This window comes from Marmota monax, unplaced genomic scaffold (genome assembly GCF_021218885.2).
Source record: "Marmota monax isolate L192 unplaced genomic scaffold, Marmota_monax_Labrador192_F-V1.1 WCK01_AAM20220418_F8-fsc00021, whole genome shotgun sequence".
Classification (NCBI taxonomy): domain Eukaryota; kingdom Metazoa; phylum Chordata; class Mammalia; order Rodentia; family Sciuridae; genus Marmota; species Marmota monax.
In genome coordinates this window covers 7,030,821-7,055,560 of record NW_026695228.1, presented here as the reverse complement: position 1 = coordinate 7,055,560, position 24,740 = coordinate 7,030,821, and the positions used below count along the sequence as shown (strand labels likewise).

The following is a 24,740-nucleotide window of genomic DNA, read 5'->3' as shown; positions in this document are numbered from 1 at the left end:
GTTAGTGGTATCTTGGTCCTATTTAAACTGGCCCAGGCAAACAGTCTAGATGAATTTCAAAACATCATGTTGGGAGAATAAAGCCAAACACAAAAGACTCCATGATTTCAATTACAAAAAAAAAAAAACTCCATGATTTCAATTACAAAAAAAAAAAAAAACTCCATGATTTCAATTACAGAAAAATTCTAAAACAAGCAAACTAAACTATGGGGATAGGAAAGGTACCCTTGGGGATGACGCCTGACTGACTGGAAAAGGTTATATGAAGGTATCCTCTGGGGTAATGAAGTGAAAATATATCGGTGTATTCACTTATTCTGACTTAAAAATGCTATTTAAGCTCTGCAAAATTTCACTGTAAGTTATATCTCAAAACAATTTTTTTAAAAATTTTGGTTTCCAATTTGAATCACTATACCTGCATCATAATGATAGGGTAGAAATACCTATCTCCCATTTTGTCGTCAGAATCTAGGGATAGATCAATCTGGAAAGAACCCTTAAATCAACCCAACTAGATAAATGTGCTGAAAAGACAGAGCCATGGGAGGAGCCCAGGTGCTGAGGATAAAGAACTTCTGGCTGCAAAGAGTCTGGCAACCCTCTGAAGGTTCAAGTCCTTCATTGCCCTCCAGATCACCCGCCTCACCACCCAGAGCAAAGCAAACATCAGTCCCACCTACAGTAACCCGTGAACAGTGAAACTGTTGACAGTAAAGCCAAAATAGCCTTCTCTATCAAATTAAGAAAACTTTCTTAATTTATTATTTTTAATATTTTTTTAGTTGTCAATGGACCTTTATTTTATTTATTTATATGTGATGTTGAGATTCCAACCCAGTGCCTCACACATGCTAGGTAAGCCCTCTGCCACTGAACCACAATCCCAGCCACAAACTTTTAAAATTTAAAATTAGGGACTGGAGAGCTGACTTTAGTGCCACACACATCTAATCCCAACTGCTTGGGAGGCTGAGGCAGGAGGACTGAAAATTCCAGGCCAGCCTGAGCAATTTGGCAAGACCATGTCTCAAAAATTAAAAAATTTGGGGCTGGGAGTGTGGTTTAATGGTAGGGCACTCTCCTAGCACATGTGAGGCCCTGGGTTCTATTCTCAGCATAAATAAATAAAGGTATTATGTCCATCTACAACTAAAAAAGAAAAAAATAATAATTTTAAAAAGGAAGAGTGCTTGCCTAGCATGGGTGAGACACTGGGTTCAAGTCTCAGCACCACAAACAAATAAATAAAATAAAGGTCCATCAACAACTAAAAAATATTGGGGGCGGGGGGGAGGACAAGATATAGCTCAGTGTTAGAGTGCTCCTGGTTATCATCCCCAGGACTAAGAAGTAAATAAACATAAATTAGGGGTTGGAGGTATATCTCAGTGATCGAGCGCCTTCAAATGAGAGTCCCTATACTCAATCCTTAGCACCAAAAATAATAAAAAAAAAGAGGAGCCCAACACCATAGCTCATGTCTATAATTCCAACAACTGGAGGCCAACCTTAGCAAACTAGAGAGATCCTCAGCAATTTAGTAAGGACCCTATCTCAAAATAAAAAATAAGGACTGCAGATGTAGCTTGGTAGTAAAATGCCCTCAGGTTCAATCCCCAGTACAAAAAAAAAAAATCTCATGCCATCATCTATTGCCAATAGAAGTTTCTTTCATAATAATTTGAGACCTATGTGTGAACAAGTAAATCTACGCACACCTATAATTTTCTACTATACTAGCTTTACTCCAGAGTTTTTTATGTTTTTTTTTTTATTTTGTTTCTTTTCCATTTTTCCCTTGTTTTTATTTTTTTCTTTAAAACAAGAAGAAAACAGATGGGGGGAGAGAATTGCCAGAAGGAAGATGGCCCCAGAGGGTCAGCAGAGAGATGGACCAAGACCCCCTGCCTCCTTCTTGGCTTGGCCCCACCCACCACCAAAAAAAATTTTAAAAAAGAAAGAAGATGACAGAGGAAAAAAAAAAAAACACCTAACAGTCTTCCTGATACTAAGACTCAAAATGTCTTGATAGCAGAGGTGAAATGTCAGCAGAGCCATCAAGGAGGAGCCGGAAGGCTGTAACTCCAGAAAGAGGAATCAAACTTGACAGCTGTTGGTGGGCTGGTGTCCTGGGGACAATTGCTCAGAATAAACCAAGAAAAGAGAGAGAGAGAGAGAGAGAGACTGCTGGGGGAGGTTTGATTTCTCTTCACGAAGTAGCTTCCCTTCTCTGCTTTCTTGAATTGACATCATATTAACAGAAAGCAAGTGTGCAGTGTAAACTGTTAAATTAGCACATTCCTGATTTCAGTGAAGACTTGATTTTACCACAGATAGGAAAGAGGAAAATCTTTAAATCATCAAATTTAACTCCAATTATATGGAAATACAGTTATTGTGATTTTGTTGTTTTTTGTTTTTTTTTCTTTTTTTAATATTTATTTTTTAGTTTTTGGCGGGCACAACATCTTTGTTTGTATGTGGTGCTGAGGATCGAACCTGGGCCGCACGCATTCCAGGCGAGTGCGCTACCGCTTGAGCCACATCCCCAGCCCCAGTTGTTGTTGTTTTTTATTCTGAGGACCAGGGATTGAGCTCAGAGGCACTCAACCACTGAGCCACATACCCAGCCCCCCACCTTTTTTTTTTTTTTTTTAAAGAGAGAGTGAGAGAGAGAGAGAGAATTTTAATATTTATTTTTTAGTTTTTGGCGGACACAACATCTTTGTTTGTATGTGATGCTGAGGATTGAACCCGGGTCGCACACATGCCAGGCGAGCGCGCTACTGCTTGAGCCACATCCCCAGCAACCCCCCACCTTTTTTTAAATTTTATTTTATTTAGAGAGGATCTCACTGAGTTGCTTAGCACCTCACTGTTGCTGAGGCTGGCTTTGAACTCGCTGTCCTCCTGTCTTAGCCTCCTGAGCCACTGGGACTACACACAAGTGTGCACCACCATGCCCGGCTATCATGATCTTTTTGAATGTGGTATAATAGTAGATAAATAATAAATCAGTATTAGAACCTAATAAGGTTTAGCTTATCCCTGAGAAGAGGCAGATCTTCAGATCTATGCATCCAGAGGAAAGGATGCATAGTTCCCTCCTGCTGTAAACTACATGGTATTAATTTTTTCATTACCATCCTAGCCAATGAACAAGCAAGATAGGAACAAGCAGCCTCCCAGTTTTCCCTTCGCTAGTTTTCATTAGAAAGTGGGTCCTATATACCTTCCTGAATCCTGAAAATAAATCACCTTGAATTTTAGTAAGTAACCACTTTTTAAAGGAAATCAGTCCTGAAATTACATAAGCAATAAATTTGCATTCTTTCCCCAATGCATCTGTAATCTTTTTTTTTTTTTTTTTGGTTTTCCAAGATGACACCAGAGCCAGCCCCTGAAATCCTTTCAGACAATGGGTTGCAGATTCGGCTATATTTCCATCAGAGTAACTTGAATCAGTTTTTTCATCATTTGATTGTTTAATTGAATATGTGATGTATTTGCTTTTTTATTTTATTATTTTTAGGGGTTCTGTGGATTGAACCCAGGCCACCTTAGGCAAGCACTCTACTACTGAGCCACATCCTCATCCCCACCTGCTTATTTTAATATCAAAATTGTACCTTTCAGCTGAGTGTGGTGGCACACACCTGTAATCCCAGTGGCTCTGGAGGCTGAGACAGGAGGATCACCAGTTCAAAACCAGCCTCAGCGAAAGTGAGGTGCTAAGCAACTCAGTGAAACTCTGTCTCTAAATAAAATATAAAATAGGGCTGGGGATGTGGCTCAGTGGCTGAGTACCCCTGAGCTCAGTACCCCTCCCCCCAAAAAATTGTCATTGTCTTTCATTGTCTTCCTCAGTTTACATTCGCATAATTTCTAAATGCATAAATCCACTAGAGTACATGTGTTTTTTTGAGGGGTGGTACCGGGACTGAACTCAGAGCCCCGGACCACTGAGACACCTCCTCACCCCTGTTTTGTATTTTATTTAGAGATAGGGTCTTACTAAATTGTTTAGCACCTTGCTTTTGCTGAGGCTGGCCATGAACTAGCAGTTCTCCTGTCTCAGCCTCCCCAGCCGCTGAACGCACCACTTCACCCAGCTAGAGTGCACATTTTTTAAAGTACATTAAATAAACATTACTACGTCATAGTTACTTTTTATTTTTTTTAGTACCAGGGATTGAACCCAGGGGCGCTTAACCACTGAGCACTAAGCTACATCCCCAGCCCTTCTTTGTATTTTATTTAGAGACAGGGTCTCCACTGATTTGCTTAGGGTCATACTAAGTTGCTGAGGCTGGCTTTGAACTCTCAATCTTCCTGCCTCATCCTCCTGATCCCCTGGGATTATAGGTCTGTGCCTCTGTGCCCAGCTCATAATTACTATTTTGAACCATGATGGGGGGGGGGGGTACCAGTCAAATGGTGACCTATTGAATCATTGCCTGCCTCCTGTCAGTTGAGGGGACATGGAATTCTACATACTGTATCAACTTTACTCTATCCTGACTCTGGCCTTGGAACCATTCAAGTGTGTCATCTCTTTGAACAACGCTGAGTTCCCAGTAGCAACATATCAGGGGATATAATGAAAACTTTAATAGCTAAAACTTTATAAACTACACTAAGGAAACTTGAATTGCACATATAAATGATTAAAAGTAAATATCAAGCATTTCTAGTCAAAAATAATTTGGGGGGCTGGGGATATAGTTCTGTTGGTAGAGTGCTTGCCTGGCACATACAAGGCCCTGGGTTCAATCCCCAGCATCACACACATACACCAAAAATAATAATAATTTGGAACTCTGATCCCAGCTCCACTACTCTTTACTGTGTGATTTGGGGCAAGGTACTTAACATTTCTGGCCCCCAGATTTTCCATCTATTTAACAGGGATGATACAAGTACGTAGCTATCAGGGTTAAGTGAGTTCCTAAATGTAAAATGTAGTGCTAAGCACCAATAAGTGCTTAATAAATAACCACCCCTTTTCCCCAAAAAAGCACTTAATAAATATCCACTATTTTTTGGCAGGGCAGGGAGGGTATGCTGGGGTTGAACCCAAGGATACTTAACCTTTGTGCCACATCCCCAGCCCTTTTTTAATTCTTTATTTTGAGACAGGATCTCACTGAGTTCCTTTGAACCTCACTAAGTTGCTGAGTCTGGTTTGAACTTGGAATCCTCCTGCCTCAGCCTCCAGAGTTGCTGGGCTTACAGTAAAATTTTTTTGGTTAGGGGGTGGTGCTGGGGATTAAACTCAGGGCCTCACTCATACTAGGCAAGCCCTCTACCACTAAGCTACACTCCCAGCCACACACTTTTAAAAGAATCATTGGTATTCAGCAGAGGGATTCACAAACTGCCTGCCTACTTACCCTTAGGTCTGTCATTGCCAAATCACAGATCCTTGATTGGGATCACATCCTTCCTTTCCTCCAGGAGAGAAAGTTTCAGTCTTGTCCCTGTCACTCCCAGCTCCTATGGTTAAAGCTAAGATCTCAGTCTTTATAAATCAGGACAGATTCAGTTCTGAACACCTGTAATTCTAGTGACTCGGGAAACTGAGGCAGGAAGATCACAAGTTCAAGAACAGCCTCAGCAACTTAGCGAGGCCCTGAGCAATTTAGTGAGACCCTGTCTCAAAATAAAAGATAAAAAATGGCTGGGAATGTGGCTCAGTGGTAGAGCCCCCCTGGGTTTAATCACTCTTGTACAAAAAAAAAAAAAAATCACAGTAATACCAAAAGAGCTAGGGATGTACCTCAGTTATAGAATGCCCCTGCATTCAATCCCCACAACCAAAACCTTGTGTGTATAAATCAATTACATGCCGTTAATGCCTTACTCCAAGCGTTCTCTGATATTGCAGCTGAAAAACTACCTCCTGTATTCTTCCCTATCTCAGCCTCTTTTCCTCCCTCTTTCCACCTGTCCCCACATGCAAGGGCTCCCTCTTGCCTAGAAAAGCTAGCTCAAGCTGCTTAATCCAATCTGCCTAGGATTTCTCTGCTCTGCCCCAACATATTTCCCAGTGTCACTTTTCTACATAAACCCTGCCTACTGCCAACATACACCCACTGCCAACATACACCAGACAAATTGCTCAGGACCTCTTGTAGCTTCTGCCTGGCCACTCCCACCCACGAAGCCTTTTCCAGGCTCCTGGGGCTCTCATTGGAATTTGAGTTCTTTGTCCCTCCCCTAACATCTGGACTAGACTGTGACCACTTTGACCAAGAAAGTATGGCAGAAGTAATGCTATGTTAGTTCCCAGCCCAATCATTAGGGAGAACTGGCAGCTTCCACCTTGTTCTCTTATAGTCTAAGCTCTCATGTAAGTGGGATTTCCCTTCAAGACAGACCACAGGAGAAGGCCCAGAGTCCAGCTTGTCCACACCAAGGTGAGTAAAGCCATCTCAGAACCTCCCAACCTGAGTATAGCCCAGCCCAGTAGTCTGAATCCCTAGTTTGCAAAACCATAAAATAGATTGTTGTTTTAAGCCACTAAATTTTGGAGCCATTTGCTACATAGCAATAGATAACTAGAACACCCTTCCACTCCAGCCTACCTGATACACTGTAATAATTAATGTCCCTAAGTTTCTTTCTTTTTTTAATAAATAGCTTCATGGAGGGATTATTGACATACAATAAAGAAACTACATCCATTTTTAAAGAATATTTTTTTAATTATAGATGGACACAATACCTTTATCTTTATTTTGTTTGTTTTATGTGGTGCTGAGGATGGAACCAAGTGCCTCATATGTGCTAGGCAAGCATTCTACCACTGAGCTACAACCTCAGCCCCCAAAACTACATACATTTAAGGTACACAATTTGATAACAATTTTTTTTGTTTCGTTTTGTTTTGTTTATGTGTATGCTGAGAATTGAACCCAGGGATGCTCTACCATTGTGTTACACTCCCAGCCTTTTTTATTTTTTATTTTGAGACAGTTGCTCAGGCTGACCTTGAACTTGTGATCTTCTTGTCCCACCTTCCATAGTAGCTGGGATTACAGAGAAACACCATCACACTCAGTTTGATAAATCTTGATACATGGATACTCTAATGAAGCAATGACCACAACCAAAAGAATGGAAATATTCATCACCCCCAAAAGTATGAGGTCCTCCATTCCACACCTTTCTGAGCACCTACTGATCGTCTTTCTGTTACATAATCCATAGTCTTTCATACAATTTGCAATTGGGGCTGGGGAGGTCCCACTTTCACTCAGGATAATTACATTGATGCCAAACTATACTTTTGTGTGGATCAGTAATTCATCTCTTTTTATTAGACAAAAATGAGTAATTATGAGTAATATTCCATTGTGTGGATGCCATAATTTGTTTATCCGTTCACTAGTTGATGGACATTGAGTCGTTTTTAAATTTTTGTCTATTATAAATAAAAAGTTGCTATTATTTATATACAAGTAAAATACCTAAGAGAGGGCTGGGGATGTGGCTCAAGCGGTAGCGTGCTCGCCTGGCATGCGTGCGGCCCAGGTTCCATCCTCAGCACCACATACAAACAAAGATGTTGTGTCCGCCGAAAACTAAAAAATAAATATTAAAATTCCCTCTCTCTCTCTCTCTCTTAAAAATACCTAAGAGAAGAGGGGCAGGATCATAAGGTAGGTGAATGTTAACTTTCCAAGAATGACATTTTACTTTATCTATATACATTGTGAAACGATTTCCAAATCAAGCTAATGGACAAGTTCCACCATTTCACATACTTAGTTTTTTCCCAGTGAGAATATTTAAGACCTACTCTCAGCAAATTTCAAGTAGAGGCAACAGTGTGAACTTTAGTCGATTGGTGATATGGTGCAGTGGTAGAGGATTTGCCTAGCATGCACAGGGCCCTGAGTTTAATCTCCACACTAAGGAAAGAAAAAGTAGCTGGGTGTAGTGGCACAGATCTATAATCCCAGCTACGGGGAAGACCAAAGTTCGAAGGGATGAGATGTAATCTCAGTGGTAGAGCATTTCCCTAAGCAATTTAGAAGACTCTGTTTAAACAGGAAACAAAAAAATAAATAAATAAAAACCAACTAGGAAGCCCTGTGCTGATCCCTAGCCCTGCAAGAAAAAAAAAAAAAAGTAAAACTTTTTGGCTCAAGGAAAGAACACTTGCCTACATATAGTCACCATGTTGTACATTAAAGCTCCAAAACTTTTTAAAAAGATATTTATTTTTTAGTTGTAGTCGGGGACATAATACTTTTATTTTATTTATTTACTTTTTTTATGTGATGCTGAGGATCCAACCCAGGGCTTCGCAAGTGCTAGGCGAGTGCTGTACTGCTGAGCCACAACCCCAGCCCTTGCCAAAACTTTTTTTTCCTGCCTAACTAAAACAGTTATATAATAAGTGACTGTGCTCACTTAGGCAGCACATATACTAAGATTGGAACCATATAAAGGAGATTAGCATGTCCCCTGTGCAAGGATGACATGCATATTTAAAATAACAATAATATTAACTGACCAACATCTTTCCTGTCCCCACAGCCCTGACAATTATAAGTCTACTCTCTGCTTTCATTAATTCAATTTTGGAGATCATTCAATGTTTATCTTTTTGTACCTGGCATACTTCTCTCTCTCTCCTCTCTCTCTCTTTCTTTTCTTTTTCTTTTTTTTTTTGGTATTGGGAATTGAATTGAACCCAGAGGCCTTTAGCACTAAGCCACATCCCCAGCCCTTTTTATTTTGAGACTTACTAAGTTGCTTAGGGCCTCACTAAGTTGCATCAAACTTGTGATCTTCCTGCCTCAGCCTCCCTAGTCTCTGGGATGTAAACTCAACCTGTGTCTGACATTTTTCACTAAGCCTAATGTCCTTCAGTTTTATCCACTCTATCACAAATGACAGCATTCCCTTCCCTTTTAAAGGCTGAAGAATAGTCCGTTGTTTGTGTATGTTATATATTCTTTAGTCATTCATCTGTCAAGAGATATTTAGGATGATGGCATATTTTGGCTATTACGGATAATATCACAATGAACATGGGAGTGTAGGAACAGCCTCAACACACTGATTTTATTTCCTTTGGATATATATTTTATACATATACCTGAAGTAGGATTACTAGATATGATAGATCTATTTTTAATTTTTCAAGGAGCCACTATAATGTGTTCAATAATGACAATACAAATTTGTATTCCCTCCAACAGTGTTAAGGGGTTCCCTTTTCTCCATATCCTGGGGTATTTTCCTTGACTGACCCTGCCCTTGGGACTCTAGCTGAGCCCTGATGTGAGAGCATGCAGGCTCAGGTGAGAGGCAAACCCCTTGCACAATTCCACCTGTGCAGACTCTCAGGCTCCAGGCTGTTTACCAGCCCCTCACCTTGGGATTTGCTCATTCCTGACCTCTGTGCTTTGTTCCCTACATTCCAGCTCTCTATCTGCAACCCGTGGCTTTCCCCATATCCCTGCCAATCTCCTTCCCCAGGTCCCATCTCAGAAACCTTAGCCTCCTCCAAGCCTTTCAGCAAAGACTCACCTGTCCTGCCTCCTGCCTGATGTATTTCAGCAGCCTTTTTACCCAATATGTTTTTGCTAAAAAGTTACTTGGTAACTGCATACTGTCTCCTCCCTCTGTGATTTTGCAGACTGTCTCCTCTTCCATTGCTCACAACTCCCTCCTTTGGTTTCTACTCAGCCTTCAAAACCTACTTCAAGCATGGCATAGTGGCTCACAACCATAATCCCAGCGGCTCAGGAGGCTAAGACAGGATATTTGCAAGTTTGAAGCCAGCCTCAGCAATTTAGCAAGGCCCTAAGCAATTTATAGAGAACCTGTCTCAAAGTAACAAAAAGAGTTGAGGATGTGGCTCAGTGTTTAAGCACCCCCAAGTTCCAAAAAAAATAATAATAGTGGGTTGGGGATACACCTCTTTGTGGTAAAGGGTCCCTGGGTTATATTCCCAGTTCTGGAAAAAAAAAAAAAACACTTGAAGACTGGTGGTGTGGCTCACTTGCCTACCATGCTTGAGGCCCCTGGGTTCGATCCCCATTGCCACAAAAGCAAAGCACCTGCTTCAAGCCTCACATCTTCTGGAAACTAAGTCATTTCTGACAGCTTCCCTCCCTAGTCTGGGAATTACACTCCCACATTCATATTGCCATTACTGTTCCTGTGGATACTTACCCACAGTAATTTTCACCCACTCCCCTCCCCTGTACTGGGGATTCAACCCAGGGGCACTCAGCCTATGAGCCACATCCTCAGCCTTCTCTCTCTCTCTCTCTATTTTTTTTTTTTTTTTTTTTGTGTGTGTGTGGTGCTGGGGATTCAACCCAGGGCATTGTGCATGCAAGGCAAGCACTCTACCAACTGAGCTGTATCCCCAGCCCACCAGCCCTTTTTTATATTTTATTTACAGACAGGGTCTCACTGAGTTGCTTAGGATTTCACTAAGTTGCTGAGGCTATCCTCGAACTTGCAATCCTCCTGTCTTGGCCTCCTGAGTCTCTGGGATTACAGAAATGTGCCTCCCATGCAGTAGCTGGAGGCTTTCAATAATATGAACGCTGGTACTGGATACGTGGATCACCACAAGTTTTTAATTATTGCAAGCAAATCCCTTAGGTCTTCTCAGTTTGGTTACAAGCCTCTCTTGGGATGACTTAGACTTCTTGTGCAGTCTGTTAGCACCTATCTTAGTACATTACTGGGCAGGAGGAAACCAACAAAAGCTCAGACATGAATTGTAATTTCCCTATTTGCCACTCTTTCCTTCCTTCACCTTTTTAATACTGGGGGTTGAACCCAGGGGTGTTCTCCCACTAAGCTACATCCCCATCCCTTTTTATTTTGAGACAGGGTTTAACTAAGTTGTCCAGGCTGACCTTGAACTCCAGCCCCAGCCTCTAGAATTGCTGGGATTCCAGGCTAAGTACAAAGAACTCCCATATACCTTTTACCTACAATACCCAAATATTAACTTTTTACCTGATCACTCCCTCTCCTTTCCCCACATATTGATGTACATATTATAATATATACACACACATAAGATGTCAATATTACATGCTCATGATATAGATGTTATTAGACATGTGTGTATGTGTGCATATCTATTACACACACACACACACACACACACTTTTTTTTTTCTGAACCATTTGGGAATAAAGTTGTGGATATGATGCCTAATCACTTCCTCCTGCATTTCCTAAGATCACGAACATTATCCTTTACAACCAAAGTATAGTTATCAAATCAGGAAATTTAATGTTGATACAATACTATTATCTAATCCACAGGCTGCCTTCACATTTCACCAGTAGCCCCAGTAATGTCCTCTCTGGGCAGATTTGTTTTTCCCTTTCGGGGTGCAGCCCAGGATCACAAGCTCAGTCCCTTGTCCAGTCCCTGAGGTCTCCAGGTGGCCACAGTTCCCCAGGCCTCCTTTGTCCTTCAGGAACCTGACATTCATGAAGCCTCCAAGCCAATGGTTTTCCCTACAGGTTTGCAAAAGGCCTTCCTAAGATTCTACCTCTCACCATGTCGTCCTCCTGGCCAAACTCTCTTCTCCTCCAGACTTAGGGGAGGGACTCTTTGCAGGGCCTTGTAAAACCTTAAATAAACTGCAAGAACAAATTCCACTTTGACCACTATCTTGTTAAAATTCCTTAAAAAAGTTAACTCATTGAGCCCAAAGTACCTTAACAAAAGCCAGGCTATACCTCTCCTGGGAGTCACTGTTCCTCAAAGGGTTTTATGTGCTGTTTAATGATTTTTCACAAATAGTTTTTCTTGCCCTTAAAGTTGGATTAATTGAATTTTAATTCGGCAGGATCACTCTCTAAAAAGAGAAACACTGACTGTGCAGGTGGAGTTAGGGCTGCTCCACCTAATTAAGGCCTTTCCCAAACACAGTAGGATTCTTCTTTTCTTTCTTTATTTTCGGTACTGGGGCTTGAGCCCAGGGGAACTCTACCACTGAGATACACCCCAGCCCTTTTTATGTTTCATTTTGAGACAGGGAAATCACTAAACTGCTAAGGCTGGCTTCAAAATTTGCGATCCTCCTGCCTCAGCCTCCAGAGTCTCTGGGATTATAGGAGGGTGCCACTGCATCCAGCCAGAGTAGGATTTTAACGGTGGGAAATCCAGTCCTACACACAACACCTTAAAGTTACCTTTATTTTGGATCATAATGAGAAAAGCCTCTTTTATGTAGGGCACGTTGACACAAGCCTGTCATCTCAACAATTTGGGAGGCTGAGGCAGGAGTTTCGCAAGTTTGAGACGAGCCTGGGCAACTTAGTGAGACCCTGTGTCAAAATAAAAAAATATAAAGGGCTGGAGATATAGCCAATATTACAGTGCTTGCCTAGCATGTGCAAGAAAAAACAACTGACCAAACAAACAAAAAATTCCAAAAAAAGTATTTTTTTTTCTCTGCAAAATAAAACCTGAATTATCTAAGAAAACTACCACTTCACTTTTCTGTGGCTTCATCTACTTTCACTTTCAAATTGGGTTATTCTTTCTACCTATGATTCAGTGGATTCAAGAATACTTCCCTAAGCCAGGCACAGTGGCCCATGCCCATAATCTTAGTTCAGGAGGCTGAGGCAGAAGGATATCGAATTCAAAGCCAGCTTTAGCTACTTACGAGGCCCTAAACAACTCAGAAAGTCCCTGTCTCTAAATAAAATATAAAAAAGGAGCTGGGAATGTGGCTCAGTGGTTAAGTAGTTTAATCCCCAGTACCCCCCCCCCAAAAAGAATATTTCCTGATGGCCCAAGTCACCCCCTATTAACTCCATTTTCTTCCATTTGTTCTGCCTGAACTTTTCTGAACTTCATTCTCATTAAAAATAATAACAGGGGCTAGAGCTATAGCTCTCTGATAGAGTGCCTGCCTAGCATGCATGAGGCCCTGGGTATGATCCCCAGTACTGAAAACAAATAATCAACAAAGTACTTTATGTTTATTAAAAATGTTCTAGGGGGCTGGGGATGTGGCTCAAGCGGTAGCGCGCTCGCCTGGCTTGCGTGCGGCCCGGGTTCTGTCCACAGCACCACATACAAACAAAGATGTTGTGTCCACCGAAAACTAAAAAATAAATATTAAAAAAAAAAAAAAATTCTTGAACCGGGCCTGGTGGTGCCCACCTTTAATCTAAGCATCTCAGGAGGCTGAGGCAGGAGGATCTTGAGTTCAAAGCCAGCCTCAGCAACAGCGAGGCACTAAGCAGCTTAGTGAGACCCTGTCTCTAAATAAAATACAAAATAGGGCTGGGGATGTGGCTCAGTTCCCCTGAGTTCAACCCCCAGTACAAAAAAAAAAAAAAGTTGAAATTCTTGAAAACTCTACCTGGTTAAAATTCTTTAAATCCGAAAGTCTTTGTACTTTTTCTTTCTTTCTTGAGGTGCTGGGGATTGAACTGGGGCCTCTTGTGTGCTATGTAAGAGCCCTATCACTCAGATGCACCCTCAGCTCCTTAATTTTGTTTTTTGCTGTCTTAGGTTCCCAGGGGCCTTGAATCCTTTTGTTCTATGCATTTTACTTAAAGAGTCAGTGAATGAGGGACCACCAAATATATTTCTTCCCAGAATCCTGTTTCTATGATCAGCCTAGCCTAGATTTAAGGAAACAGTAGATAGAGTAACCCATACGCAGAGTTGTATAAAACGTCAGACTTCAAGTGGAATGGAGATTATTCTAGAAATGCTGGTTTAGCCAATAGTTGCTCCATATCTGTGGCCTGTGAGGGGCTGCTGACCACGCAGAACTTCAGATTCCTGACCCATGAGGTCTCCATTGAGGTTTTCAGTGCGTTTCACACTGTTCTTCTAAAGTCTCTCTCTCTTTCCTTTCTCCCTTCCTCCCTCCCCCATCCCTTCCTTCCTTTTTTTCTTCTCTCCTTTTCTTTTCTCTTTCTTTTTTTTACCTGCAAGAAAAGACCTGAAGGGGAACTGGAGTTGAGTGCTCCATTAGCACACGTGAAACACTAAGTTTGATCCTCAGCACCACATAAATAAATAAAATAAACGTATTGTGTCTGCCTACTACTAAATATCTATATAGTGAGAAAAAAAAAAAAAAAACCCAAAACCTGGAGGCCAGGCATGGTGGTGCACACCTATAATCACAGCAGCTCCAGAGGCTGAGGCAGGAGGATGAAGAGTTCAAAACCAGCCTCAGCAACTTAGCGAGGCACTAAGCAACTCCGTGAGACCCTGTCTCTACGTATAATACAAAATAGGGCTGGGGATGTGGCTCAGGGGTTGAGTGCCCCTGAGTTCAATCCCTGAAACGCATCCCCCCACCAAAAACCGACCTGTAAATGTGTAGGGCTGCAGTCCAGGAGCAGACCAAGGGAGCCCCTTCCCGCCTATTTCTTATACCTAAAGCCTCTACCATCTCTAGAGGGCTAGATTTTCACAGGGAGAAATTGAAAACTCGGGAAACCATTCTCCTGTTGGAGGCCATTCACCTTGGAGTCCAGATGACCGAAGCCTTCTCTGTCCCTCTGCCCTGCAAAATGAGCATTATCTTCATTTTACAAATGTCAAAACTGAGGATGGGAGAGGCCAAGCAGCCTTCACGGTTACCTAGCCAGGAAGGGGCATGGCTAAGATTTGAATCCAGGCATACCTAATTCCAAAAGCCTGAGACTTTCCCATTGATTCATCCTGTTTCCTTTCCAAAATGGAGGAGAGGGGCTGGATTCAGGATCTCTGCAAAGCATTGATAAGGGCTTGTGGGTGTACTTAATTTATCATCACTGATCTAGTACTTAAGAGGTGCCAGGAAAGAGATATTATAGAGCTTTACAAATATAGCCTCACTTAAGCTTTATAATAGGCTTATGAGGTAGAAGTATATATTATTATAATTTCATTTTACAAACTGTAACAGGAAACTGTAACACAGGGAGGTAAAGTGACTTGGCCTACATCATACAGCAGGTAGTGAAACTGGGAATCTGAGAACTGGACCCCCACAGCCTGTGTGTTTTTCACCTTCTCTGAAGCCATCACAAACAAATTAGAAAAACCAACAAAAAAAGAAAACAAAGTGGAATTCCAAAAATTCACTGAAACACTTCTTCTTTTGTCTGAAAAATTGTATTTCTTATATTTTAGGAAACATTTCTTATACCAGTTTGAGTGATGGGAATCTGCGTGGAGAATCACTCCTGGACTGTGTCATCACTGGGCCCTGTTGCCAGCCCAGCCCTTCTTGAGCAATCATTTCCCAGATCCTTGGCCCTCCCCCTTAGCAAGGTTCTTGGCACATTTGCATGAGTCACAGGTCCAGGGAAAAGAAGGAATTTTTTTTTTTTTTTTTTTTTTGGCAGGGCTGGGGATGGAACCTAAGGCTTCAAGTATGCAAAGCCTTTGCTACCCCCAGCTCTTTTAATTTATTCAGAGACAGGGTCCCACTAAAGTGCCAAGGCCGACCTGGATCTTTCCACCTTCTTGCCTCAGTCTCCCAAGTAACTGGGATTACTGGCCTGTGCCACCCTTTCTTTTCTTTCTTTTTTTTTTTTTTTTTTTGGTGGTGCTGGGGATTGAACCCAGGGCCTTGTGCATTCAAGGCAAGCACTCTACCAACTGAGCTATATCCCCAGCCCAAAGGGGTCCTCTTTCTGTGTATGTGTGTGTTATCGGGGATTGAACTCAGGGGCACTCTACCACTGAACAACATTCCCAGTCCTTTTTATTTTTAGTTATTTAAGGTCTTGCTAAATTGCTGATTTGCTTAGACTGGTCTCAAACTTGGGATTCTCCTGCCTCAGTCTCCCCAAATTGCTAGATTTCAGGTGTGCACCATGACACCCATCTGGAAACTTGCTTTTAATCTAAATGCTAACACATAAATTGAATGGGACTCACCCAGGCATGTGCAAAGTGCATTCTTTTATTATTTATTTTATTTTTGTGATACTTTGATACTGGGGATTGAACCTGGGGCCCAGGGCCTTGTGCATCCTAGGTAAGAGCCCTACCACTGAACGACATCCCAGCCCAGGGCCCTCTTTTAAATAAGAAGTTGGAAATGAAGATGTGGCTCATTGGTAGAGCTCTTGCCTAACATGGTGTACCCCAGAACAGAAAGGAAAAAAATATATATATGTGTGTGTGTGTGTGTGTGTGTGTTTTCTTCTCCCCAGTAAAATCCAGAGAGACGGTCTTCCAAGTTTTTCATGCAGTCATTTCAAAAGATAGATGATGGGAGTTACACTAGAAAGAAAGAAGTAAAGAAAGAGAGAAAGAAAGGAAGGAAGAAAGAACCAAGTATGCATTGATGTACTTCATGAAAACATTTTAACTTTTCTCTTTTAGTGTAAATAAACTCCAAGATAACTGGACTTCTAAAGCACCTTTATGTATGCCTGATATCTATTTTAGCAATAATTTCTTTTACAACCCTCTGACTCAACAAAGTAAATAAAAGTGTATTTTATCATTATTGAAAAAACCACCCCAGTGATGGTTTCTAGGAGGGGTCCTTCAGCTGCAGGGAGGGGCCTTGTGAATGAAAACAGTGGACCCTCTCTGTAAAAATGCAAGCAGGGATCCAGAAGTAATCAAAAAGTTTAGGTGGAAGAAACTTCTCTAAGACTCTGGCCTGGACTAAAGATCAAAAGCAAGTTAAGGGCTCGGGCTGAGCTCAGTGGCAGAGCACTTGCCTCACATGTGTGAGCTGGATTGGATCCTCAGCACCACATAAAAATAAATAAACAAAATGGAGGGCTGAGGTTGTGGCTCAGTGGTAGAGCACTTGCCTAGCCTGTGTGTGAGGCACTGGGTTCGATCCTCAGCACCACATATAAATAAAGGTCCATTAACAACTAAAAAATATTTTAATAAATAAATTAATTAATTAAAAAAGAAAACAAAACACAGACTTGGTCTTAAAGATACAGGGCAAGGAATTTTGTTGGTATCCACAACTTATTTTGAGATAAGAGGATCCCAAATTTGAGGCCAGCCTTAAGCAAGACCCTGTCTCCAAACAAAAAACTAAAAAAAGGTCTGAGAATGTAGCTCAGCGGTACAGTGCCCCTGGATTCAATGTCTAGTACCACCAAAAAAAAAAAAAAGATACAGGTTAAGTTATGCTAAATTCAATGTTGGAAGAGTCAATTGCTGGAATTCAAAAGAGTGTTAATTTGATCTAGGGCACAAAGAGGTTCATTAAGCAACTTTGTGTGTGTGTGTGTGTGTGTGTGTGTGTGTTGCTGGGGTTTGAACCTAGGGCAAGCAAGCGGGCCACCAAGTGAGCTATATCCCAGCCCTCATTAAGCAACTTTTGAATCTTTTCTATATATGCCATAGTTTTCAAATAAAAAGTGTGGGAGCTGGGTGCGATGGCACATGCTTGTAATCCCAGCAGATCTGGAGGGTGAGACAGGAGGATCCAGAGTTTAAAGCCAGCCTCAGCAAGGGCAAGGTACAAAGCAACTTAGTGAGACTCTGTCTCTAAATAAAATATAAAAATAGGGCTGGGGATGTGGCTTAGTGGTCCAGTGCCTGAGTTAAATTCCCTTACCAAAAAAAAAAGTGTAGGAGGTAAGGTGAAAATTTAGATGTGCAATTCACAGTGCTTTTTGGTACAAAAGTACTATGCTACAAAACTGGTGGTAAATAGCGAATCATCTTCCCAAAGGACACATAATACCTACCAAACCAAGCTGCTGCCCTTGGTCTTTATATTCCTAGCCCTTTGTGTATTTTTTTTTTTTTTGAGACAGGGTCTTACATAATTGCTGAGGCTAGCTCAAACTTGAGATACTCCTGCCTCAACCTTCAGGGTCTGGGTTTTACAGTCCACAGAGCCTGGCTATACTTGGTATTTTCTTAGGGATGAGTGTTTGTCACAACTTCTAAGTCCCTCCCATGGAACCCACAGAACCATAGGGTCTGGGACTTCCCTGATAAATGACCCTCTTGTCTACTTCAAATTGCAGACAACTCCCTGCAGCACCAGGCTTTGCAGCTTGACAGATCTTTCTTGGTCTCATTTATCTGGAATATGCCCTAGTAGCAGCCTCTTGTCTTCTTTCATTGCCCCTGAAATGACACCTCTTCCCTGAAAGGGAGGATCCAAATCCTTGGGTTCTTGTCTTCATCCTTTGGAATTTTTTTTTTAAATATTTATTTTATTTTTTTAGTTTTCAGTGGACACAACATCTTTGTTTGTATGTGGTGCTGAGGATCGAACCCGGGCCGCACGCATGCCAGGCGAGCGTGCTACCGCTTGAGCCACATCCCCAGCCCATTTAGGAATTTTTTTGTTTTGCTTTGTTTTTGCCGTGCTGGGGATTGAACCCAGGGCCTCAATACATGCTAGGCAAGTGCTTATCACTGAGCTACACCCCACCTGTGACTTGGAGTTCTAGAGGCTAAGACCCTATCTATGGTCCCCTCTTGACTTCTTCTTTAAAAAAATTTTTTTTAGTTGTTGATAGACTTTTATTTATTAATACGTTATGCTGAGAATCGAGGATCAAACCCTGTGGCTCACACATGCCAGGCAAGTGTGCTACCGCTGAGCCCCAGCCCCAATGCCCCCTCGACTTCTATCCTGTATATTGGGCAATATGTCTTGCCCAGGACACACTGGATGAGTTTTAAAAATCTGATTGATCTAGGCTGGGGCTGTAGCTCAGTGGCAGAGCGCTTGCCTAGCGTGTGTGAAGCCGAGGGTTGGATCCTTAGCACCACACAAAAAATAAACAAATAAAGGCATTCTGTCCATCTACAACTACCAAAGGAAAAAAAAATTTTAAAAACCTGATTGACCTAACTTCTTCTTATTATTATTTACATTGTGTCAATTGGAGAAATATGTAATAAAGATACTCAGTCAACTAATAGTTCTCTGGCCCGGTGATGACCTAATAATACCTTGTTCTTGACATTTGGCTGCTTCATGCTTCAATTTTTTTTTAATATTTATTTTTTCGGTTGTAATTGAACACAATATCCTGTTTTTATTTATTTACTTTTATGTGGTGCTGAGGATCCAACCCAGGGCCTCGCATATGCAAGGCGAGCACTCTCCCACTGAGTCACAACCCCTTCATGCTTCAAATTTAATTGTAGAGATGAGACAAACGCCATGGATAAATAGCTGACATTACTTTTGCCATTTCTTAAAACTCAGAGGCAGAAAAATACACAAACCCCAAATAAGATGAAAAAATTTGTTACATTTTCTATCACCCACAAATAAAGTAAAATAAGGTATAATTAGTGAAACAAATTAATTAAAGGAGAAAGAGCAAAATTATAAATAATGGAAAAATAAAAACTCAAATGAAATCAATCAGTAAGAGAAATTTAATAAAATGGAATAAAATAATAAAGTGAAATAAAACTAAAACGAAATAATTAAAGTAAAATAAATAAAACGAAATAAAAAAAGAAAATAAAATGCATATAAATGCAAGTAATAAAATAAACACCGCAATCACTGGAGGGAACAGAGTATTTGTGGAGCAGGATTCTGCTTTTCTGGCCGGCGTCTTCGGGACCTGGGTATCGGCGGCTCAACTCCAGGAAAAGACGGCGCGCGGAGCACTGTCACCGGCGTGGGGCAGGTTTCCAAGCCGGTCGCTGTGGAGCCTGGTTGCAGGGACGGGGCCCCGGGCTTGACTGCGTTCCCGGGCTTTCGCAGGGATCCCTGAGCTCACCGTGCCACCGGTAGGTGGCGCTCTGAGTCCCAGGTCCACGCGCGACGCTGTGCGGCCGCCAGGACCACCACTTGTCAGCCAAGCATTTGCGTTTAAGGTGCCTTGTGGTGGGGCCATGGACGCCCCCTTGACCCTTTAGGTTGTGTCTTTTTCAATAAAAATGTGCATGATACGCGCCCCTCCCTTTGCCGCAGCCCTGAGTCTCTCGGATGCCCGCTCTGAGGTAGAACCCTGGATTGCTTGGTTTGGAGGTCCCGGTCGTATCCTACCAAACACACGGTACTTGCCACGAGAACATAAATGGGGGTGGTTCATCTTACGCCTTGATTTTCCTCGATGGAATAATCATAAGTTGTTTCACATAAAAGAATTCAAAGTGTCAACACCTTAATTATGGAGTAACAGCATTCACCTGCCTGGTGCCTCGGGAGAATTCAGAGAGCAAGCTACCTGTGGCTTTATTGGGGATTAAGTGATGGAAGAGGACATTTGCAGGAGGCCTTTTCTTGTGTCCCAGAAGTCTCCAGCAAAGCTGGGCTGGGGGAGGGGAGAGGTGGGGGTGGGGAAGGGGACAAGGGGCCACTCACATGCAAATGCAGCTGTGACAATCCGGCCGGGCGCCTCTGCGCCTCCGGGAGGCAGAGGCTGGAACAAAGCATTTGCATTTTCGACATGTGAAAGGCCCGCATTCCTAGGCCCGGAGGCCGCGGGGGCACCGCCCCCCTCCTCCCATTCACACTCCGGACCACACAGAGCGCCTCTCGCGCCAAATGCTGGAAAGGTTCGTTTCAGCTTTTCTTTTGACCCGGGCGATGCATACGAAATGTAGATATTTCCCTAAACGCCGGCTTTGACATTTAATGCGATCCTAAGTAGTCTGAAATGTGGACGGGATTAGGAGGAGGCTGGGGGCCCACAGGGACACTTGGCCAAATCCCCCTAAATCCTCCAGGACAATTGTTTGTCACCACACGGATTCTCTTTGCCCCAAATGAGGGGGCTAATGAACTTCGCTGCCTCCTCCCGTGGCAGCCCCACTCCCACCCCAGAGCTAGCAATTCGACCCTGTCCTTCCCAGAGAGAAAGGGAAGATGAATGTGTAAATTGCTGGCTTTGTGCAAGGGTTTATTTACTTTAGGCTGGGCCAGCTGAGTTTGACCAGTAACTAACCCACCCATCCTGGGCTGCTATTTAACTCCCCATAAGGCTCAGAGGGTCAAGGGTGCTGAGGCCCTGTGAACCTGGGGGTTATGTTAATAGGCCATCTCCACCTTAGGTCCTGTGTAACATTGCCAGACTTAGAAAGGAAACACCACCAGAAATTCTGTGCAGCAGCCTTTATTGTTCATCTAGAACAATCCACACTGTATAATGCACAGCCTGGATTCCAAGGTGGATTCCAAGGTGGAATCCAGGAGGGAGGCAGTTGACAAAGAATGTGTCATGAACGATGGAACATAGATTGTGTTCCCTGACTTGCCAAATTACTATGGTTCTCAGCAACAACAACAAAAAAATCCTCACTGGCCCTCAGTAAGCATGCGTGAAAGGAAGAGCTGGCATACCAGAGGACTTTCTTTGGCAGAAGTTAGAGCCATGGAGAGGCAGTATGAGATGAGTGGGGTGTGGACTCAGTGAAACTGCAAGGGAGAAAATTCAAGGCACCAGAGCAGACTGAAGCTGCTCTGAAATGGTGACTCCTTTTGGGAGATGGCAGAGAATCCAGTTTGGGGAACACATGGAGCAGTTACCATGGAGAGAACTTGAAGATGCCCCTGTAGGAACCCTAGGCAGGAGTCACAGCTGTGACCAAAAAGAAAAAGAACAAAAAGCAGGCTCAAAGAAACTGTTCTACCTCAAACTTGTCCCAGAAAGCCAGTCTGGGACATGGTGGAGCATACCTGTAATCCCAGTGTCTCAGGAGGTTGAGGCAGGAGGATCACAAGTTCAAAGCCAGCCTCAGCAATTTTGTGAGGCTCTCACAAAATTTAGGGAGACTGTCTCAAAATAAAAAATAAAAAAGGGCTGGGGATGTAGCTCAGTCATAAACATTCCTGGTACAAACAAACAAACATACAAAAACAACTGGTCTGATCTCAGTGAAACAATGAAGATTTGAAGCCAAACAGGGCATGCATGGTAGTGATTGTCTGTAGTTAGTTCCAGCTGCTCAGGAGGCTGAGGCAGGAGGATTGCTTGAGCCCAGGACTTCCTGGCCAGTCTGAGCAATAGTGAGAATCCAGCTAAAAAAAAAGCTAAATGGTATGGGTCCAAGATTCCTGATACTAGTCATCTGTTTCCTGATGGCTTCAAAAGGGTGAGACAGACTGAGAGAGTAATGCTGACATGAAATAAATGTACAGACTGAGCTGAACAGGTCCTGCTGTAGGCAGCAGGAGGGATAAATGAACTCATCTGTATTGTGTGCCTCAGCCTCCCCAGTAGCCGGATTACAGGCATGCCTCACCCTAACCCTCACCATGCCCTGGCAGGAAAAAGATTTTAATTCTGAAGTTCCACATATTTTTCCAGGCATGTCACTCCCTAAGCCAGTCTCATATTTTTTTGGTACTGGGGATTGAGCCCAGCCAGGGGTGCTTTACCACTGAGCTACACCCCCAACCTTTTTTTGACTTTTATTATGAGACAGGGTCTCACTAAACAGCTGAGGGTGGCCTCCTGCCTTAGGATCCTCCTGCCTCAGCCTCCTGCGTTATTGGGATTACAGGCATGTGTGACCATGCCCAGCTCAGGGCTAGCTATTTGTTGATCAGATAATGAAGACCACGTTAGCCTGAGGATCCTGAGAATTGACCAGACCAGAACCTGTCTTGAAATCACTGAACTAGCCAGGGGCGGTGGTACATGCCTGTAATCCCAGTGGCTCTGGAGGTGGAGGTGAAGGCAGGAGGATCTGAGTTCAAAGCCATCCTCAGCAGTTTAGTAAGGCACTAAGCAACTCATGAGACCCTGTCTCTCATAAAATACAAAATAGGGCTAGGGATGTGGCTCAGTGGTTGAGTGCCCCTGAATTCAATCCCTAGTACCCAAAAAAACTAAAAAGAAATCACCAAACTGATACTATTCCTACAAACCTTCCAAACCTACTTCTCACCAAGTTTCCTTTAAGAAGAGGAGCTAGGAACCCCCATATCACATCTTTCACTCTGGAGATGGCCTGCATTGTCCCTTGAATATGTATTCCTTGCTTTACCCTTAAAAGCACCTTTCTCTTGAAATTACCTTTTCCCCCTTGAATATGTATCTGCTTTCCTAAATAAAACTATCCCTCTGACTGGCAAGTACTAAAATTCTTTTGATACTGAAGGCAAGGACCCTGTTGGTCCCCAAGTCAAGTTCTCCTTTCTCTTTGGGACTCCTTGGAAACTTTGTTGGAGACATCTCTTTCCCGGTCACAAGACAAAACCTTTTTTATTGCCAGCCATGGTGGCACTTGCCTGTAATCTCAGCTACTCAGGATGTTGAGGCAGGAGGATCCCAAATTCAAGCCTAGGGACTTAGCTTAGTGAGCACTTGCTGGCAAGCAGGACCAGTAATTTAAACAATGATTGTTTTTCCTCTCACTTGAGATGAGTGTACATAGGTAGCTGCAGGTCTAGTTTCTAGTAATGTATATATGCTCCTGCGTATATGCACACACCCAGTACTGCAAAAAACAAACAAAAAAAGTACTGAATAGCACATATAATTTAATGATCATTGTACTGAAAGTGAAAAACAATAAAATATTATTTTAAGCCAAGTTATTCTCAGTTTTTTTTGTTTTTGTTTTTTTGGTACCCTGAGTGTGCTGAACCAGAGCCATATCCCCAGCCCTTTTTATATTTAGAGACAAGGTATCAGTTGCTCAGGGCCTTGCTAAATTGCTGAGGCTGGCCTTGAACTTGCAATCCTCCTGCCTTAGCTTCCTCGCTCCTCCACCCAGCCACTGGGATTACAGGTATATGCCACCATTGTCAATTTTTTACATCTTTTCCCTTGCAATGCTTGACTGGGGATGGAACCCAAGGTTTCATGCATAAGAACTGTCAGCTTTTTATTTCCCAGAAGTACAGGACAGGGAACCCAGGGCCTTGTATATACTAGGCAAGCACTCGATCACTGATCTTCAGCTCCTTCAGCTTTATTCAAGTAAACAAACAAATAAATAAATGGCAGCCTACACCTTCATAAAATTGAAGATTTTTTTTGGTACTGGGGATTGAACTCAGGGGCACTAGACCACAGAGCCACATCCCCATTCCCGCCCCTATTTTGTATTTTATTTAGAGACAGTCTCACTGAGTTGCTAGTGTCTCACTTTTGCTGAGGCCGACTTTGAACTCGAGATTCTCCTGCCTCAGCCTCCTGAACTGGTGGGATTACATGTATGCACCACTGCGCCTGGACAAGTTGAAAAATTTTAAGTAGTGTGTTAGTAAATCAGGGACAATCAGTCTGTTTTGTGTTGCTGAGCCATTATACTCTGGACTAAAGATATTTTCAACTGCTCAAGGGTTTACCGGGATGTAACCCCATTATAAGTTGAGGAGCATATGTGCGCACTAGAAATATGGCCAGCAGGTGTCTATATGTACTTGTCTCAAGTGAGAAAAAAACAATCATTGTTAAATTACTGATCCAGAGCTGGGGATGGTGGTGTATGTCTGTAATCACAGCGACTCCTGAGACACGAGGTTTGCAAGTTCAAGACCAGCTTCAACAGCTTAGCCAGGCACTAATAAGCAATTTTGCGAGATCCTTTCTCAAAAAATAAAAAAGGCTGGGGATGTAACTCAGTGGTAAAGTGCCTCTGGGTTCAATCACAGTATAAATAAATAACAACCATTTTTGTTACATAGTGCCAAATTGCTAAATATATTGTATGTGGGGTGGGGCTCAAACCCAGAGTCTCACACATGCTAGGCAAGCTCTCTACCACTGAACCACATCCCCAGCCTGCAAATGTATTCGTATTTAATATGGGGCTTACCAAGCCCTCTGCAGATATTCCTGTTTCCCCAT

At 42.6% G+C, this 24,740-nt stretch overlaps 2 non-coding genes across 2 annotated transcripts; one reads left to right on the top strand and one right to left on the bottom strand.

The window, feature by feature from the left end:
* Window positions 1–8,419: 8,419 nt before the first annotated feature.
* Window positions 8,420–8,526, top strand: LOC124088233 (U6 spliceosomal RNA). The gene has a single exon (XR_006850302.1). It is a non-coding gene; the product is annotated as a U6 spliceosomal RNA (small nuclear RNA).
* A 7,043-nt stretch (window positions 8,527–15,569) lies between these two features.
* Trnas-uga (transfer RNA serine (anticodon UGA)) lies at window positions 15,570–15,642 on the bottom strand. The gene has a single exon. It is a non-coding gene; the product is annotated as a tRNA-Ser (tRNA).
* Window positions 15,643–24,740: the final 9,098 nt, after the last annotated feature.